The sequence below is a fragment of the Hippopotamus amphibius genome, chromosome 11, assembly GCF_030028045.1.
Source record: "Hippopotamus amphibius kiboko isolate mHipAmp2 chromosome 11, mHipAmp2.hap2, whole genome shotgun sequence".
Classification (NCBI taxonomy): domain Eukaryota; kingdom Metazoa; phylum Chordata; class Mammalia; order Artiodactyla; family Hippopotamidae; genus Hippopotamus; species Hippopotamus amphibius.
The window spans coordinates 7532674-7552970 of record NC_080196.1 but is presented as its reverse complement, the minus strand read 5'-3'; the positions used below and the strand labels follow the sequence as shown (position 1 = coordinate 7552970).

Here is a 20297-nt window from a genome sequence, read left to right as displayed (position 1 = left end):
TGACCATTGAGCAGACAGCTGAATGGGGTGCAGAAGTGAGCGCTGAAGACTGCTGGAGAAAAAGCAGTACAGCAGAGACAGCAGCACGTGCAAAGGTCCTGAGGTGGGATTGTGTCTGGCTCAGTCAAATTATAGTACACGGCAACATGGAACCAAAGGAGTGAGGAGAGAAAGGAAGGGGTGAAGAGAAGGGAAGAGCCAGGAGGAGAGGCAGCAGGGCCAGATCAGCAGGAACTTGTGTTAATTTGGCTTTTACTATGAGGCAAGCTGGAGAAGGGCTTGAGCAGACATGATCTGATCTTGATTTTAAAAGGACAAATCTGCTTGCTGTTTTGATAATGGACAACAGGAAAACCACTGTCCACGTGTAGCTGTGGACCGTTTGAAATGCTGCTGGTGTGACTGAGGACATTGTTAATACACAGGAGCAAGGGCTGAAAGCGGAGAAGTAAGGAGACCAGTTAGGAGATGACTGTGTTAATCCAGGTGTGAGATGATGGCGGCTTGGACCAAACTGGTAGTGATGGAAGTGGCGAGGAGTTGTCGATTTCTGGACCTATTTCAAAAATAGAGACGAGAGACTTTTCTGGTGGAGGGGTTGTGTGGAGTGAGAGCAGGGATTGGCAATTTTGATTGGACGATGGAAGAGAGGATCCCTTTAAAATATAACCTCTTTGATATGCTCAGTCAGGGGCAGGCCTCCTTCTATGGCCAGCCGACGAGTAACACGGGAGATGAAGCAGGCATGTGGAGGTTGATAAAGTGTGAGGACAAACAAAACACACTCTGCCCACTTTGTGGTTTATTGAGGGCTGTGCCCTGGGGGAGCAGGAGCCATCAGTATGCACCAGGATGCATGGCCCAGGGGGAGCAGGAGCCATCAGTATGCACCAGGATGCATGGCCCAGTGTGCACAGTGGCCCGTAGAGGAGTGGTGGTGCTCACAAGACTCTGGAGTCCCACAGACCTGGGTTAAAACTCCAACTTTAACAGTTACTGGCTGTGTGTTCTCAGAGAAGTTTCTTAACCTTTCTGCGCCTCAGTCTTATTATCTGCAAAATGGGCATAAGGAACTAATTCATAGAAGTTTTATGAGGAAGGGTCTCTCCAGGAGAGATTCATTTTCATTTCCCACCCACTTGATTCACTCATCTTTCCTGCAAGCAATGTTGATAACCTCGTTTCCAGAGTGTCTAATAGGGGTTGGTACTTGCCCTCCTTTGGAATTCTCAACTAATAAGGTGCAGTTGAATAGTCTACTCAGGCGTCTATTGGGGCAGGCCTTCCCTTCCTCATTCACAGAAGGACCTAACTACACAAGGCAGCAACACTTTCTGGCTCTTTTGCACTGAAGAGGTTGTTTACTATCTGAGTTTTAGCCTACATATCTTTAAAGGGAGGATAAGACTATTACCTAATACCAAAATGTTAAGGATCAAATGAGATGATTGCGAATTGCTTACGCAGTAGCCGCTTGGTGGAAGGCAGCTGTTATTAGCACCGCCAACACAGTGCAGGAAGCTGGGAGAAACATCAGTAGGCCTCAGCTGGGGCTTCCCCAGAAATGATGGCTTCCTGGTCTATTTGTCAATGTTGGAGGCTGTGAAACCTTAGAGAACATCATCAACTCTTTCAATCCCTTATTACATGATTCCATTGGCTGACTTACCCTCGTGTTCCCCATGCCTACAAAGGCCCTGGTTGAAAAACCAGTTCTAGCAAGCTGATGGATTCAGAGGAGAAACACAATTACTGAATCGAGCTGACATTTCCCAAAGGCCACTATGTTGTGATTTCCAAGACACTCAAAATCTCACTAAGTGAGAAAAAGTGTTTTCTTGAACGTTGCTGAATAAAATACAAAACATAAGATTCTCTTTGGGATGTCCTGGCAACATCAGTTAATGAAAATATGAATACTCTTTTACTCTGAAATCTTATAGTAGTAGGACATATCTTATATTGAGCTGATTTTACTCACAAACTTCTGACACCAAGAGAAAAGGGAACCCTCTTGCACTGTTGGTGGGAATGTAAACTGATACAGCCATTATGGAGAACAGTATGGAGGTTCCTTAAGAAACTAAGAACAGAACTACCATGTGACCCAGCAATCCCACTACTGGGCATATACCCACGGAAAACCATAATTCAAAAAGATACATGTACCCAGATGTTCATTGCAGCACTATTTACAATAGGCAGGACATGGAAACAACCTAAATGTCCATCAAGAGATGAATGGATAAAGAAGATGGGGTACATATATACAATGAAATATTATTCAGGCATAAAAAGGAATGAAATTGGGTCATTTGTGGAGACGTGCTTGGACCTAGAGACTGTCATACGGAGTGAAGTAAGTCAGAAGGAAAAAAACGAATATCATATATTAATGCATGTATGTGGAATCTGAAAAAATTGGTATAGATGATTTTACTTAGAAAACAGAAATACAGACACAGACATAGAGAACAAACGTATGGGTACCAAGGGGGAAAGGGTGGGGTGGGGTGAATTGGGAGATTGGGATTGACATACACACACTATTGATACTATGTATAAAATAGATGACAAATGAGAACCTACTGTATAGCACAGGGAACTCTGCTCACTGCTCTGTGGTGACCTAAATGGGAAGGAAATCCAAAAAAGAGGGGATATATGTATACATATAGCTGATTCACTTTGCTGTACAGTAGAAACTAACAGAACATTGTAAAGCAACTATATTCCAATAAAAGTTTTATAAAAAACTAAAAAAACAAACAAAAAAAAACCAAAAAAACTTCTGACACCAAAATGTGTAGGTTTTTTCTCACATCAACAAATTACCCGGTTCTCTGGACACCAACTGGGTGCCCTGCAATTCAATTCCACTCTGACAGTTACGTACCCAGAGTTTGCCTCAGACTCCACGGGTGAAGGGCTCAGTCCCACAAGATTGCCCCAAGTTCAGAGGGAAGTTGCGAGTATCAGGCCCCCAGGTTACCCGCACTTCTGTCCAACGTGGCTACAAAGTCGGGGGATCCCCTTCCTTCAAGTTTGATAATTTGCTAGGATGGCTCACAAAACTCTGGAAGACACTCTGCTTACTATTACCCACTTATTGTAAAGGACCCAATGAACGGCCAGATAAAGGGGCTCGCGGGGGTAGGTCTGCAAGGGTCCCAAACACAGGAGCTTCTGTCCCTGTGGCGCTGGGAGCACCAGCCTCTTGGCACAAGGGTGTGTTCCCCAGTTCCGAGCTCTCTGAATCCCACTGTTGAGGGGTTTTTATGGCGGCTCCATCACGAAGGCATGACGGATTCAATCCCAGGCCGTTGATGACAACTCAGTCTCCAGCCCTGAATCACACGGCTGGTTGGTGTGGCTGCAGCCCTCATTCTGAAGCCATCTCGGGACCCGCCAAGAGCGCTAGACTCAGATGTGGAAGAAAGGGGCTGATTATGAGTAACCACAGATGCTCCTCTCACCCCTATCACTAAGGGAATTCCAAGAGTTTTAGAAGCTCTGTGTCACATTTGGTGTAGCATTCATAGAACAGATGTAACAACAGCACGGACACAATTACGTCTAACATTTGGAGGAGCCCGTGAAGGGTGGGGTCCTATAAATTGGCCCTATAAAGCCACCGCAAACATTTTCATATTCATGTACTGATTTAATTATTCTTTTTTTGCCCTCGATCTGCTATTTGTACCTTATGAGGAGCCGGTGCAGAGCTAGTCACCATAGAAATCAGCTGATGGTGACTTAGCTCCAGCTCTTTCCCAGGCAGTCATTGTCCGTAGATATCACTTCCTGGGGAGGCTTTCACTCAATCGCCCAATACTTTTGATCGTCAATATCAGTATAGTCCTAAGACTGATTCACGTGAAGTTGTTGACTCTTACCAGCAATACCGGAATCACACACATCGCCGTACAGTCATGGTTTAAGTTCCATTTCATTACAGAACAAATTAGTAACAATAACAGAGGCATTTGCTTTGCCTTCACAACAGAATCTGCTGCTGCCCTTGGGCTGGATATTATTAAGGAGAGGTATCATTGTGATTGGCCGTGACTCAGTTATTTGGGGGTTAATTCTAGTTAATTGGGGGAAAAGTCAGTGACCCCACCTCATCGCACAGGCTTGTGTTGAGATTGCTTTCCAGTCTGTGAAGTTACACGGCAGTGCCCTCCACCCTCCTACAGGGAGGACAGCAGTGGTGTCTAGAAGAGTTCCTGTCCTTACTAACTGTGCATGGGGTATGTCTGATGTGGACCTCCTCCAGGGGTGACAGCAGTCACAGTACGTCAGTGGAAGTTACAAGTGCCCCCAGAAGACGTCCGTAGATTTGGAGGCGCAAGACTCCTAGAGGTGCGCCCCAGGAGCTGGAGGAGGCAGCGAGGACTGAGGGCCTCGCCCTGTGACTGCTTCAGCCTCCATTTGTACTTGAAACAGCCAAGAGGCCCCATTGGGTGAGGTTTCAGAAGCTTCCCCAAAGCTGGGTTCTAGCTGATCCAGCATTGTTTGCTGAGTCTGCCTGACCCATTTTGCTAAAGCCTTGTTGTCTCTCCAGGCTGACTCTTCATCTTTTCCCTTCTCCTGGAAGAGAACTCCCTCTAATCCGCCTATTGTGGTTCATCAGTCCTTTTCCTCTGAATGCCACTCCTCACTAAAAGCCAACTCTGTCTGTCCCAGACTACCTAGGCCAGCTCCTATGTCCCCTATAGTCTTTTTCTGTCTTGTGGGCCAGTGTTGCATAATCCACCATGCCTACTGTTGCACTGTGTGCTGTGGCATGGGTACGATTGGGAAGCATATCTTGCACCCCAAAATGTCGGGTCCCCCATAATAGGGGTGGATGAGTGGCAGTCACGAGTAGGTGTAATTTAGTTTAGGTATGCCACGAAGCCTCCTACATCCTTCCTGTTCTCGGAGTGGGCTGGTTCCCCAGGGGCTCTGGATCCCCCACATGGGTTTATGCCTTAATCTCATCAGACACCCACTGTTTTCCCCTATTCTGCTGAATCCGTTTCCACCCACAAAAAAAGGGTGACGTGTGTTCATGCTTAGCCGTGGCATGTTGGACATGTTGCCACTGTATTTTTTTTTAAGCTCTTTATTGGAATATAATTGCTTTACACTGTTGTGCCAGTTTTTGCTGTACACCAAAGTGAAACAGCTGTATTTATACATATATCCCCATATCCCCTCCCTCCTGTGACTTCCTCCCTCCCTCCCTATCCCAGCCCTCTAAGGCATCACCCATCATCGAGTTGATCTCCCTGTGTTATGCAGCAGCTTCCCACTAGCTATCTGTTTTACGTTTGGTAGTGTATATATGTCAATGCTACTCTCTCACTTCGTCCCAGCTTCCCCTTTGCCTCCCCCGCACCCACTCCAACCCCATGTCCTGAAGTCCAGTCTCTACATCTGCATCTTTATTCTTGCCCTGTCACTGGGTTCAACAGAACCATTTTTTTTTTAGATTCCATATATATGCGTTAGCATACGGTATTTGTTTTTCTCTTTCTGGCTTACTTCACTCTGTATGACAGTTTCTAGATCCATCCACCTCAGTACAAACAACTCAGTTTCATTCCTTTTTATAGCTGAGTAATATTCCATTGTATATATGTGCCACATCTTCTTTATCCATTCATCTGTTGATGGGCATTTAGGTTGCTCCCGTGTCCTGGCTATTGTAAATAGTGCTGCAGTGAACACTATGGTACATGTGTCTTTTTGGATTATGGTTTTCTCTGGGTCTATGCCCAGTAGTGGGATTGCTGGGTCATACAGTAGTTCCATTTTCAGTTTTTTAAGGAACCTCCAAACTGTTTTCCATAGTGGCTGTACCAACTTACATTCCCAACAACAGAGCAGGAGGGTTCCCTTTTCTCCACACCCTCTCCAGCATTTATTGTTCCTAGATTTTTTGATGGTGGCCATTCTGACCTTGCCAGTGTATTTTGTCCACTACAACCAGGGCCCTTTCCAAGTATTCGATCACGCACGGATCCGATTCGAGATCAGTCCACTAGGAGCCACACACCTCATGGTTTGAAGTCCCAGAAGGAAGTAGTGTTCCCAAATTCCTTGCAGTAAATGTATCCTGAAAAATAGGAGTCAAAAAACTAGAGTCAGAACTGGACTGACTGTTACTGACTGCATGGGTTGTAGTCATGCCCACTTAGTCATTGACTAGAGTTGACTTAGTCATTAACCATAAGTCTAGGATGACCCCCAGCGGGATGCCGCTCAGGTTTGAAGGCTGCTATTAGACATTTTCAGGTTCCAAAAGCTGGGCTGGACTTGGCAAATAGAGCTTTACCCTTCCAGGTGTCGGGTAAAATTGTCCTAAAAGATCATATGAATCTCTTGTTCTGAGCCTCTTTTGAGGTGTGAATAGAAAGTTGGATTTCCCTCATTGCATAACCCACTTATTCATTCCTTGACTCTCAGCTGTTATTTCTCCTTCTCCCCGTTTGTCATTTATTTTTACCCAGACTTTTTCAGCTTTGGAAGGGACATTCATTTCGGCCTGTGCCGGTCCAGATGGCTGGCAGCAGTACTAGTCTAGCCAGGGCCTCCCCCTCAGTCCCCTCCCATTCGTACAGAGTAGGGTTACACAGGTGCAGGCAACAGAACAGCATTCACTGTCACCCCGACTTTTCTAGACGGGGTGAACGCACAATCCACCCTCTCAGGCCCTTAGGAATTCTGATACAAAGGCTGAAAGAGATAGGTACAGTTTCTTGCTCAAGAATCATCCCTGCTTCCAGCACCTGCAGTCGTATCCCTAGTCCTGGGACCACTGCATCGGGCAGCAAACAGAAAGTTACATAGTTGTACCAACATCCTCTCCCACCCTCTCTCTCACACATCCGTCCCCTGCCCCATAGCGGAGGAATCTATCTGGCGTTGACCCTCCCTGAGGGCCCCTCATGCTGAGTGTGAGGACACACTGGAGAAGGTATGTGAGCCAACCCTTCATGCCTTTCCCTCCCCTCTGTTTTAGACAACAAATGTGTCAACTGTTCTGCTCCTCCATTAAACCATTGCTCTAATAAGGATATGCAATGCCATGTGCCCATTTGATACGGGACACTGTTGAATATGATGGGCTAGAAAGGACATCCGTTGGTCTGAAGAAATGTAACTTGGCAGCCCAAATGGGTAAGGATCTTCTGTTCCAATCCTTTAACAGTATTTTGAGCATTTGTGTCTACCACTGAGTATGCAAAGCCCATTCCAGAGTGAGCATCTATTATTGTTTTTGCTCCCACGGGCTGCTGGCACTGGTCCAGTGCAGTCCATTTGCCCCAGCTGTGTGCAAGGCCTTCCCCCCGGGAATTTCCCACATAGCCATCTGCAGTCGCTGCCTCTCTTGTTGACAGAACAGCTCTGGTTATTGTTTTGTGCCTCAGAGGGTGTCTGACTTCAGTCCATCTCTGCGCTGCTGCAGCATGCCCCATGTCCACCTGCTCATTTCACGGACCCAGCTGTCCAAAAGGTCCACTTGGTGGTTCCAATCACCTTCCAAACCTAGAAGGGAGTTTTTCTTTTTCTTCTCTTGTCTTTTCTTGTCTTGTCTTGTCTTCTCTTCTCTCTTCTCTTCTCTTGTCCTCTCCTCTCCTCTCCTCTCCTCTCCTCTCCTCTCCTCTCCTCTCCTCTCCTTTCCTTTCCTTTCCTTTCCTTTCCTTTCTGGCGATGATGAGAGGCATGCAGGATCTTAGTTACCCAACCAGGGATCGAACTTATACCCCCTGCATGCTGCAGAGGAAACAGAGAGTCCTAACCAGTGGACTGCCAGGGAATTCCCAAGAAGGGAGTTTTTCTGGTGGACAATGACATGTCCTACTTAATGTGCCCCTTAGAATGATGTCACCAAGGTGGTGGCATAGGAGACACCAGCCTCTGCCCCCCCCCCCCCCGCAAAGGTCAACAATTAAACAGCTACCCATGAACAAAAACAAAGACTTCAGCAACAGAGTAGAACAACACACCCAAGAATAACTGCACACAAAGAGAAGGAAGAGAGCTTAATTTTGCCTGCCTCACTCCATCCCCAGGCTGGCACTTCTCAGCACCAAGAGAAGAAAGAGTTCCTGTTGCCAGGAAGGGAAGAGCAGGGTGAGGGACCAGTTTCCCCAGCCTTTTGGGGCACCATACAAAGGTCCTGCTTCAATTTCATCCCGTTCCGAGTGCAAACCTGAGACATAGAGCAGAGGTGGCTTAGAACAAGGAAGAGAAGCAGGATACCAAAGGCAGTGAGAGCAATCGTGATTCTATGACCTGCTACACAGGCAAACCAGGCAGCTTTTGCCACTGAAGAAGGAACCAGGGACCAGCACAGCTCCCTGTGGGCCCCCGAAGATGGCCTCAGCTTCCCACCCCTCCAGGTATTCACGTGTGCTGACGCCAGCCACCTGAGTCCCTCCTTGCTCCCTCCCTGCCTCCCCCAACCCCACCCTGGAGCCTGGGAACCACACCCCACACCGGCAGCCAGCCCAGCCCAGGCCTCTGCAGCCCTGTGGGTGGAGGATGCCAGCCTGGATCCCCACAGCTGACCCCCAGCATCGAGTGCACTTGGGGCTAGTGCCTCCAGCTGTGCCCTTAGATCCGCCTACCAGACACCCATCACCAGCTGCCCAAGTGGGCGCTTGCCTTGGGGAGGCTGTGTGGCCAGGGCTGTGAATTAAACATGCCTGGTAGCCAGGGCCCCTGTGGCTGTTTGTGGACCCAAGTCAAGCCCTGTCTTCTCTCTCTGTCCATATTTACAGGGCTCACATAAAACCAGCCCCTCCAGGGACTTCCCTGGTGGTCCAATGGTTAGGACCCCGCACTTCCATTGCAGGGAGCCTGGGTTTGATCCCTGGTTGGGGGAACTAAGATCCTGCGAGCCTTGAGGCACAGCAAACAGAAAAAAGAAAAATCCCAACAAAAAAAACCCAAGCCCCTCCACCTAGGCACCCGCGTGGCCCCGGCTCCAGCCCCATTCCTGTCCTCCACTGCTGTACATCTGTGGCAAGCCACACCCCACCAGCTGCCAGTCACCCCCCCATTGGTCCTGCCTTTGCTGCTGGCCCCGCCTCCCACCACCACGTGTGTGTCTGCATCCAACCCCTGCCACTACACTGGCCCAGCACCTGAGTGTATACACACTGCCAGCTCTGGCCACCATCACTGCCTGCCCTCGTTCCTGGCCACTGGACCTGAAGGACCACCGAGGACCCCAACAGCCTCTGCAGCCACTGAGGACCCCCCCAAAGCACTTGCCAAGCACCACACAGTTGTCGGTGCCGGGGACCCCAGCAACCTGAGCTGAAGAGACATTACAACCTCAACCCCCAGACACCTAGGCCTCTATTCTTGGCTCTCCGCACCCCTAGACTTGGGGTCACAGCCCACTGCGGCGTATCCCTACCTGCAGGTGAAAGTCTATCCTTACTGAAGTCAGTCCATAAAGTCTGAAAGAGGGGACTGATTCTTCGAATGTGCAGAGCCAGAGAAACAAGAGTCTACCAAAGGAAGACAGTAAACGTCCAGTCACTGGCCCCAAAGAAATGGAGAGCCAGGGATTGCCCTACAAAGAATTGAAGATAATTGTCTAACGATGCTCAGAAAACTACAAGAGAACACAGATAAACCATTTAACAGTATCAGGAAAATCATCCAAGAACAGAGTGAGGGGACTTCCCTGGTGGCGCAGTGGTTAAGACCCTGAGCTCCCAAAGCAGGGGGCCTGGGTTCAATCCCTGGGCAGGGAACTAGATTCCACACGCATGCTGCAACTAAGAGTTTGCATGCCACAGCTAAGGAACCCACGTGCCGCAACTAAGACCTGGTGCAACCAAATAAATGAAAAAATTAAAAAAAAAAAAAAAGAACAAAATGAGAAGTTCAACAAAGAGAAAACATAAAAAAGAACCAAAGAGGACATCTGCCCAGGAGGGACCAAGATGGCAGGGCCGGAAGACCCTGAGCTCACCTCCTCCCGTGGGCACAACACAATTACAACCGTTTACAGAGCAACTGCTGGTGAGAAAAACTGGAATACTAGCAGAAAAGATTTTCTACAACCAAAGATACAAAGAAGGAACCACAAGGAGACGGGTAGGGGGGCAGAGACATGGTATAGCCGAGACCCACACCTGCAGGGATGACCCTCAGATGGGATAAACACAGCTGCAAGTGTCGGAGCCCCGCATCAGGCCCAGCTCGGGGGTCCTGCACAGAGCAGATGAGCCCACAGAACATTTGGCTTTAGGGCCAATGGGGTTTAGCTTCAGAAGTCCCAGAGGCTGCGGGAAATCGAAGGTCCACTCGTAAAGGGTGCACACAGAATCTCACACGCTCCAGGACCCAGGGCAGAAGCAAGCGTTTGAAAACAACCTGGGTCAGACCCACCTGCTCATCCTGGAGAGCCTCCCCGAGAGGCAGGAAGCAATCGGAGCTCACACTGGGGTCACAGACGCTGCGGCAGCCATTTAGGGGAGCTCACTCTACCATGAGGACACCGGTGCTGGGAGCACCATTTTGGAACTCTCCCTCTAGCTTCTGAGTGCAAGGACTGGCCCTGCCAGTTGGCCTATCAGCACTAGAACTGGGATGCCTCAGGCCAAGCGGCGAGCTAGGCAGAGACACCGCCCCACCCACCAACAGGCCTGCTGTCTTTTTTTTTTTTAATTAATTAATTTATTTATTTTTGGCTGCATTGGGTCTTCGCTGCTGCCTGTACACAGGGTTTCTCTAGTTGCGGCGAGCAGGGGCTACTCTTCATTGCCGTGCACGGGCTTCTCATTGCAGTGGCTTCTCTTGTTGCAGAGCATGGGCTCTAGGTGTGTGGGCTTCAGTCGTTGTGGCACGTAGGCTCAGGAGTTGTGGCTCTTGGGCTTAGTGGCTCTGTGGCATGTGGGATCTTCCTGGAACAGGGCTAGAACCCGTGTACCCTGAATTGACAGGCATTCTTAACCACTGCGTCACCAGGAAAGTCCCAGGCCTGCTGTCTTAAGATCCCCTGAACCCACAGCCACCCTGGCTGTGACCCTGTCCACCGGAGAGCTCAGGGCCCCGCCCCGAATCCAGTGAGCCAGCCCCACTCACCAGGAAGCAGGCAACAGCCCCAACAGCCTCCGGGCCCTGGCTCCACCCGCCAGTGGCTGACACACAACCTCATGGACCTCCAGGGCCCTGCAGCCAGAGATCCTGGGATCTGGCTTTGCCCACCGGTGGGCCAAACGAAGCCCAGGGCCTGGCTCCACCCGCCAGTGGGAGGGAATCCCCCCTAGGTCCCCTGAGCTCTGGCCGCACCCACGCTGGGGCAGACATCAGCCACCAGCCCCACGAGCTGCCCTTTCTGGACCCAGCCCGGTCACCCCAGGCCAGCGCCAGCTCTGGGGCAGCGTGGGCCCCTCGGTCAGCAGCCCTGGGGTCTGGCCCCACCCCCCAGTGGGCTGAGACTGGTTTGGGGACTCCCTGGGGCCCTGCAGCCAGAGACTCTGGGTCTTGGCCCTGCCCACTCACAGGCCAACACCAGCGCCAGGACCCCCGGGGACACAGCCCCACCCACCAGCAGACCAACCAGCTCTGAGAGACCTTGTACCCCTCACCCAGTAGCACCCGCATCCAGCCCCACTCACTAGAGGGCCAGCATCATCTCTGGGACCCCGGGGACCCCACAGCCAGCCATGTCGTGAACCGTCCACACCCACCAGGGAGGCTGACCCTGGATCCAGGAAACCTGGTCCACAACCACCCACCCCAGAACCTGGCTCTGCCCACCAGTGGGTCAGCACTAGCTCTGGGACCCACTGGGACTCTGCAGCCAGCCACCTCGTGACCAGGCTCTGCCGACCCGTGGTTGGCAGCCTCCACACAAGGCAGGACCCCAACCAGACGGGGGCCCAGCCACACCTACCAGACCACCCACAGCGGTCAGCCTGCCGCAATAGAAGGACCCACGCTGCCCACATAGAGAGCAGCCCTAGAGCATGTAGCTCTAATGACCAGAGGCGACTGTGGTGCTGGGATGCATAGGACGTCTCCTACAAAAGGCCACATCTCCAAGATCAGGAAATGTAACCAACCTACCAAATACCTAGAAATAAAGACAGCAAATTAAGAAAAATAAAGTGACACAGGAATATGTTCCCAACAAAGGAACAAGATAAAGAACTAAGTGACGTGAAGGTGGGCAATCTACCTAACAAAAAGTTCAAGGTAGGGACTTCCCCTGGTGGTGCAGTGGTTAAGAATCCACCTTCCAATGCAGGGGACAAGGGTTTAATCCCTGGTGGGGCAACTGAGATCCTACATGCCGCGGGACAACTAAGCCCATGCTTCTGGAGCCCTGCACCGCAATTAGAGAACCCGTGTGCTGCAAGTACTGAGGCTTTGTGCCGCAACTAGAGAGAAGCCTGCGTGCTGCAACAAAAGATCCCACGTGCCGCAACTAAGACCTGACGCAGCCAAAAATTGAATAAATAAATAGGTAGGCAAACAAACAGACACACACACTGAGAGATCACCTCACACCTGTTAGCATGGTTAGCTCAAAAAGGGATGATACGTGGTGGTGAGGCTGTGCTGGATCTTGAGGGCATTATGCCAACTGAAATAAGCCAGACACAGAAAGACGAATACTGTGTGATCTCACTTATATGTGGAAACTGCAAAAGCCCAAGTCACAGAAACAGAGAGTAGAGTGATGGTTACCAGGGGCTGCGGGGTGGCAGGGGTGGAGTGATGGACAGAGGGTACCAACTTCCAGTTTTGAGGTGAATACGTTCTGGGAGTCTAACGTATAACATGATGATTATAGTTAATAATACTGTATGGTATACTTGAAAATTGCTAAAAGAGGAAATCTTAAATGTTCTCACCATAAAAAAGAAATGGTACTTATGTGATGTGATGGAGGTTTTAGCTAATGCTACGGTCATAATCATTTTGCAATGTGTATCAAATCAATACACCATACAGTTTGAAAACTTACACAATATTATATGTCAATTATATCTTAAAGTTGGGGAAACAACATGCCTTTTAAATTCTCAGAATGTTCTCCATAGGGCCACACCTCATGTGAGCATCCCTTTAACAGTCCGGTTTTCCACTGTGCAACTACCTGACCACATGAACAGGCCATTAGCTACTGCAGGTGAGTCAGTGAAAACCCAAACGTAGGAGCTTTTTCTATGCTTCAGTTCTTCCATTGCTGGTAGGAAAACAGCATGCAGTTCAGCCCATTGAATAATCAGTCTTTCCAGACAGGATACTGTTTATTCATCTTGCAACTGTCATCTGTAAACCAGGCAGCTCTTTGTTGCTCAGTCAAGAGGTGTTCATACAGTCACTTTCCACATGGCAATAGGTCGCAGCAGCTCTTCAAGTGGTTCTAAAGTGAGTCATGGGGAAAAGAAGCTGCCACGTGTGGGTGTGGTGAGAACCTCCCTGTGTTCCCCTGGTAGCACTCTCCTGTGTAAACCATTTCCATTTTATTAAGGAGCTCCTCTGAGCACTGCCTTCCTAGTTAGAGTGTTTCTCTGATATCACCAAGACGTTATGGATATTTCAAGTTTCATGATTTTTGCTGATCTACAGTCATTAAGGCAGTCTAAATCAATGCCCAGTATCTCACTGGTAATTGTTTCTCAGCTGATGTGTGTGCTGTGAGGCAGAATTCGGAAATTTTCTGGTCCAAGATCCCAACGCTTGCCACTGGTAGGCGCTCATGGGCTTTTGCCATTGGCTCTGGTCTGCAGGAGCGGGAGAGGCAGACCCTTCCAAAATCATATTTGAGTGGGGATCCCAAGGGGATCTCAAGAGAGCCATCACTTTTTGTAATTCAGATACAGCCTGCTTTTACTCAGATCCTCACTCAAATATGGCTTTCCCTTGGGTAGTCTTACAGGTAGGATCTAGAGGATTTCCAATGTAGAATATACATTCTCCAGAATCCAAGTAAGCTAACCAACGTCTGGAGTTTTTGTTGGGTCCTAAGGGTGAGTGGTGACAGCAGTTTCTTTTCAGTCTCTTATGAAATATTTTGAATGGCTCTGGACCATGACATTCCTAAGAATTTCACTGTTTAGGCAGGCCTTTGAATCTTTGCTGGATTTATTAACCAGCTTTGGTTGGTCATGTGACCCATCACTGCACTCAAGTCAGTCCTAGCTTGCTCTTCAGTTTCCAATATGTTTGTAATATCATCAATACCCTATAGTCTTACATGCGAGACCTGCCACAAGGCCAAATCCCTTCTGACCAAATTATGACAGTAAACTGGTGAGTTCAGATAATCTTGTGACAGGACAGTGAACATAAATTGGGGTCCTTCTCATGTGACTATGGTCGGCTCTTTTTGAGTTTGAAACAGAAACTTTTTTTTTAATAGGTAGAGCTTTATTTTTTTTTTTTTTTTTTTTTTTACTTTATTTATTTATTGGCTGTGTTGGGTCTTCATTGCTGGGCGCCAGCTTTCTCTAGTTGTGGTGAGCAGGGGCTGCTCTTCGTTGTGGTGCGTGGGCTTCTCATTGCGGTGGCTTCTCTTGTTGTGGAGCACGGGCTCTAGGTGAGCAGGCTTCAGTAGCTGTGGCACATGGGCTCAGCAGTTGTGGCTCATGGGCTCTAGAGCGCAGGCTCAGTAGCTGTGGCACATGGGTTTAGTTGCTTTGAGGCATGTGGGATCTTCCCAGACCAGGGATTGAACCCGTGTCCCCTGCATTGGCAGGCGGATTCTTAACCACTGTGCCACCAGGGAAGCCCCAGAAACTCTTTTTTTGAGAAGAAAGCATTCTAGAGATTAATCAGAGTCCCAGCCTTCTTGAGCCTGTTGTATTTTTTGTGTAGTGAAGCTGAGGCTTGGGCAACACCACCTTAGTTAAGCCTCGATAGTCTGCTGTGAATCTTCATGAGCCCTCCAGCTCTGTCCCGCGCCACACAGGGCCACCGTGCAGAGAATTCACTGGTACCAGCCCTCTAGCTTCTAGCATGTCGTTAATTAAAGTGGTAATCTCCTTTTGCCAATCAGGCGTTCTGTATTGGTGTTTTTTTTGGGGGGTGGGTTGGTTTTTTGGCTGTGTTGGGTCTTTGTTGCTGTTCCCTAGCCTTTCTCTAGTTGTAGTGAGTGGGGGCTACTCTTAGTTTCAGTGCACGGGCTTCTCATTGTGGTGGCTTCTCTTGTTGCAGAGCTCGGGCTCTAGGCGTGGGTAGTTGCAGCACTCAGTCTCACTGGTTGCATTGCGCAAGCCCTAGAGGGGATTCTTAATCACTGCGCCACCCTGGAAGTCCCTCTATCTTGTGTTAATCACTGTATGAACTCAGCAATTCCCGTGGTTCCTGTTCAGCATGTCCAATCACGACTGGCCCGAGGGCAAACTTACATGCCTTCTGTTTTACAAACTTAGGGAGGAGAAGCAATGCCAAGAAGGACGTCATATTCATCCCAACAAGGCATTCAGGTAAAGGAGCCATGACCATTTCACATAAAATCTGTTTGAAAATCCCAATTTCATTCAAACTTTTTTTTTTGCCACACCACACAGCTTGTGAGATCTTCGTTCCCTGACCGGGGATTGAACCTGGGCCCTCAGCAGAGTACAGAGTCCTAACCAATGGACCACCAGGGAATTCCCCAAACTTTCATCTTAATCCCATCAACCATTCCATTCCCATCCTCCCCATCTAAACTTAGCTCCCATTAAGGCTTCACCAACATGTTTCAGATTCACAGTGCACTGGGTACCTGTGTCAAGGAGTCTCAGAAAAGTCTTCCCTCACCCCCCCTCATGTTAACCATACATGAGCACAGGCCTTGGATCCCTGGCTAGGGGTGGGGCCAAGACCCTTGCTCCCCTATCAATGTTTCCACATCTGTCCACACACACATACACACACAATGATATTTGTTGTAGCATTGTTCATAGTGGGAAAAAAAAAATTAAGCAAAGTGATTTTCTATTAGTAGGAGAACGACTCAATGAGCTATGTTTCATGTTTCATATGCACTCCATCGAGTGTTAGGCAGCCTCTTACATATTGATGAGAAAAAGCAAGATGAAGAAACATATTTACGATATCCTCTCATTTTTTCAAATCAAAAGATATTAAACGTCTCTATATCTGTATCAGTACATTAAAATCTATATGATTAAATGAGCAAGTATTATATCAGCCAGGGCTGTTCAGAATTTTATTTTAAGGTATTGGCTCAGGTGACCGCAGGGGCTGATAAGTCTGAAGCCGGTAGGGCAGGGCGCCAGTCTGGAAACCCAGGCAGAATTTTTATGTTGCTGTCCTGAGAGGACCTCGGTTTGGGCTCTGAAGGCCTTCCACTGATTGGGTGAGGCCCACCTGTACTATTGAGGGTAATCTCCTTTACCTAAAGTCAACTGGTTGTAGGTGTAAACATTATCTACAAAACGCCTTCACAGCAACACCTAGACTAGTGTCGGATTAAATAACTGGGTACTATAACCTACCCAAGTTGACACATCAAACTAACCATTACATATGTGAAGAAATACATGACAGGTTATATAGATGTTACATCAGCTACCTGGGGGGGGCTGAGGATGGAGGGAGAGTTAATGTGGGGGGAACGAGGAAGCAGAGGAGGAGTAACCAAGTGAAAACAAGGGGGGAGGCATCTATTGGTCACTTTTTGCATGGAGGGAGTATTATGCGTTAGCTGTGTACATCCCTGTAAAGCAATTAAATATGTTTTTATGAGAGAAAAGCAAAACATTTCTTTTTTCCTTTTTCTTTTCCGTTTCCTCTTTTTCTACTTTAAAAAATCTTAAATTCCACCCCTTAGTTTCTCTTATTTGGATTGAGGCTTCCTCTCCTCCTGTGAGGAAATATCTAGAGGGTATCTTTGCCCACAGGATCCTTGAGAAAGCACATTGCCCACGTGATCAGCCCATGACACGACTCTGTGACTTCACATTCACCCCCTTTACTCCAAATGTCCTGCTGGGCCTTCCCCGTTCCTGACCAGAAGGCCTTGTACAGCCCTGAAAGCATCTTCAGGCCTTGGAGCAGGAAGCAGGCCATCATGGACTGAGATCCCCAAGGGGAGGCCTTCTTACCTAGAGGGAAGCTGGTGGGTGTCCATGGAACTGATGGAAGATGATGTGGAAGTGAAAGAAGCTTGGTCGAAAAAACAGGAACAGAGCCAGTCTCCAGAGGAGTCTAGAGGGCATGTAGCCCTGCAGAGAGTTCAGGGCTTGATTCAGTATGTATCACCTTAATGTAAAGAGACTTCTCAGGAGCCAGTTTGGTCCTTAGGCACTAAAATTATTCCATTCTCTCTTCCAGCAGTCTTATTTCTTCATTTCTTTCCACATTCTAAACCACCTCCCCCCCACCCCCCACCCCTTACACTGAAGACAACCACAGTACTCATCTAGCTCCAGCACGCTCCAACTTTCCAGAAATATATTCACATCTGACTTCAGTAGCTGGAGACAAAATGAAGTAATTTCCTGTTTCAGGGCTCTATGAAACAATTCTGCCAGCCACACCCAGGGCTTTTGTTCCTGTGGTGTGGGCAGTTCCAAATATATTCAGCCTCTTGTCTTATATACTTTATGTGGTTGTCACTTTGAGTAGAAGAAAAATGGAGATGGGCCCCAGATCAAACCGTGCCTGAAAATCTCTAACATCTGTGGAAAAAAGCCAAAACCCAAATCAAATCTTTGCTGTTTTTTTTTTTTATAAAGAATATGTATTTATTTATTTTATTTTTGGCTGCATCAGGTGGGATCTTTCATTTCGGTGCGAGGGCTCAGTTGCCCTGTGGCATGTGGGATCCTAGTTCCCCAACTGGGATCGAATCCTTGTCCCCTGCTTTGAAAGGTGGATTCTTAACCACTGGACCACTAGGGAAGTACCTGATGTTTTATTTTAAAATGTATTTTATCACTATAATATAGGCACATAATTTTAAAACTAGAAAATACTTTAAGGTATATAGTGAACATAGCGGTATTATTTTTCTTTAAACTCATGCTTCCCAGGACAATTCTTTTAGCTATTTCTTATGATCTTTATTTTCATGTTCAGGCAGGAGATAGATGGGCTCCAGGTTTGACATCTACAGCCAGCTTCCTGTTTGCACTTCCAAATAGAAATAACAACAGGGACAGGGTAAATAGCTGGACTTGGCCTCCAGTGGACACTTTCAGATAATAGTAACAGCAGGGGCAGAGAGGAGCTGCGTCCTGCCCGGATAAAAGATAAAGAGACCATACGTTTCTTTACTTTTAATTAATTAATTAATTTTACTTTTGCCTGTGTTGAGTCTTGGTTGCTGCGCACGGGCTTTCTCTAGTTGTGGTGAGCAGGGGCTACTCTTCGTTGCAGTGAGCCGGTTTCTCAGTGCCGTGGCATCTCTTGTTGCGGAGCACGGGCTCTAGGCGCACGGACTTTAGTAGTTGCGGCACACGGGCTCAGTAGTTGTGGCTCTCGGGCTGTAGAGCACAGGCTCAGTAGTTGTGGTGCACAGGCTTAGTTGCTCCACGGCATGTGGGATCTCCCCGCCCCAGGGATCGAACCCACGTCCCCTGCATTGGCAGGTGGATTCTTAACTACTGCGCCACCAGGGAAGCCCCACATGTTTCTCATTCTTGACATCAAGGAGACCTCCCCGACTATATGTGTGCAGAGAGTCTCCTTGGAGTCAAAAAGGAGAGGTTGCCACCCCATAATAGAGGATGCCAAGCCTCCCATAGGCCCCTGGGCTGGAATCCATCTTGGAAAAAAGTTGCATGCTCATGTTTGGGAGGGTACTAGGGCAGGTCAGGTGTGGAGAAAGAAACCAGGTAATTGGGCAAAGGTAAACAAAGACTCAGAAGAACTGCCCTATATAAATGATCTTGACTATCCACTCATCTTTTTAAAAGTGAGGCTCTAGAAGTTACAACATACACACACACACACACACACAAACACACACAGAGCAAAGAGACGCCAGATTAAAGGCAGGGGGGACAGTTAGAAGGGCCTGAGGTCAACTTGCCTCACGTTAATTCTTCTAGAAACAACTCACTGAAAACCCAGTTGATTTAATAACACTTGTATCCTTGTAACAAGGATAATGTTTAGAAAAATATAAATGTGCTTTTTTTTTTCGTCTTTCTAGGTAGATGATTTTCCTCTTGTCAGCCCAAAGCACCCAGTTCCTGGAAGAAGAGCAGCGTTCTTTACTGAGGGGTTGAAAAAAAAAAATAATGAGGTGTTTTCCAGCTTCTGACATGCAACATGGCATTTTGGAGCAAAGCAATAGACTTGAAAGCCAGGTTTTATGTGAGAGTGATTTTTCCAAATCCCTTTAGTTCCCATTTAGTAGAACAAATTCTCAATGTATAGGGAAAGTGTTATGACGTTGGAGTCAGAGAAGAGGAAGCCCTCACGCAGGCAGAAGCCTGCCCTTCTGGCTCCAGAATGTGAGATATAGACGAAAAAGAAAAGAGGTACTCACCTCAGAGCGGTAGGTGTCCCAGATTTTCCACCTATGACCTTGAGCCTGAAGGGTTAAACGCTGTATTACATGACTAATACCACAAGCAAGGGTGATACCTAGGGCCAAAGTCAGGCATGCCTGACCTCACTCTAGAAAAATGTCTGACTGCCTGCTCCTTTAGCAACCTCTCCCCCCCGCCAGATGTGTCTGCAGCCTGCCTCTGTCACCTCCAAACCTCCCCTGTGTCACCAGATACTCTCTATCAGTACTCATGTCACAAAAGGTACATCCTTGTCCAAAACACTCTTCCACCTCAACACACACAACAGCTGCCTGTGTCACAGAAACTCCTGACCATCAAAACAGAGAAGGAAGCTCTTGCAGAAATAGATTGTTGATACAAGAAAGTCAATTAGCATCAGAGCCGGCTCAAGTTACTACACTAGTTCTACATAAAGCCGCGCAGGAGAATATTCGCAGTGTCAAGATAGTAAGAGGATTGGGGAGTTGAACCACAGCCATGTATGCGTTTTCCAATTCTTCTCCCTCCATTCAGATTAATAGCAGAGACTTAACTGAGAAGTTTGAGCCTGGGGTCTCCAATTGCCAAGACAGTAGTCATGTGGTGGCTAACTCCGCTGGGAGGCACAGCCACGCTGAGAGAAGTGCTGGCGTGTAGTTCCTGTGACCTGCTTTCTTCTTCTCCTTCTTCTTCTCCTTTTTTTTTTTTTTTAATTTAAAAACAATTATTTATTTATTTATTTATTGGCTGCATTGGGTCTTTGTTGCTATGTTCAGGCTTTCTCTAGTTATGGTGAGCAGGGGCCACTCTTCG

General features: G+C 48.0%; 1 protein-coding gene across 11 annotated transcripts in view; it reads right to left on the bottom strand.

Moving 5' to 3' along the window:
• Positions 1-17426, bottom strand: part of LOC130831390 (N-acetyllactosaminide beta-1,6-N-acetylglucosaminyl-transferase-like) — a 135585-nt gene extending 118159 nt beyond the window's left edge. For 5 of the 11 annotated variants that reach the window (XM_057699448.1, XM_057699450.1, XM_057699452.1 and 2 more), the window contains exons 1-2: positions 17088-17426; positions 6047-6106 (exon numbers count right to left, since the gene is read on the bottom strand). The gene's annotated coding sequence lies outside the window, so the exon portion shown is untranslated. Of the gene's footprint in view, positions 1-5949; positions 6107-10404; positions 10573-17087 lie in introns of those variants that run through there. The other 6 variants (XM_057699451.1, XM_057699457.1, XM_057699449.1 and 3 more) reach the window with 4 other exon arrangements.
• Positions 17427-20297: the final 2871 nt, after the last annotated feature.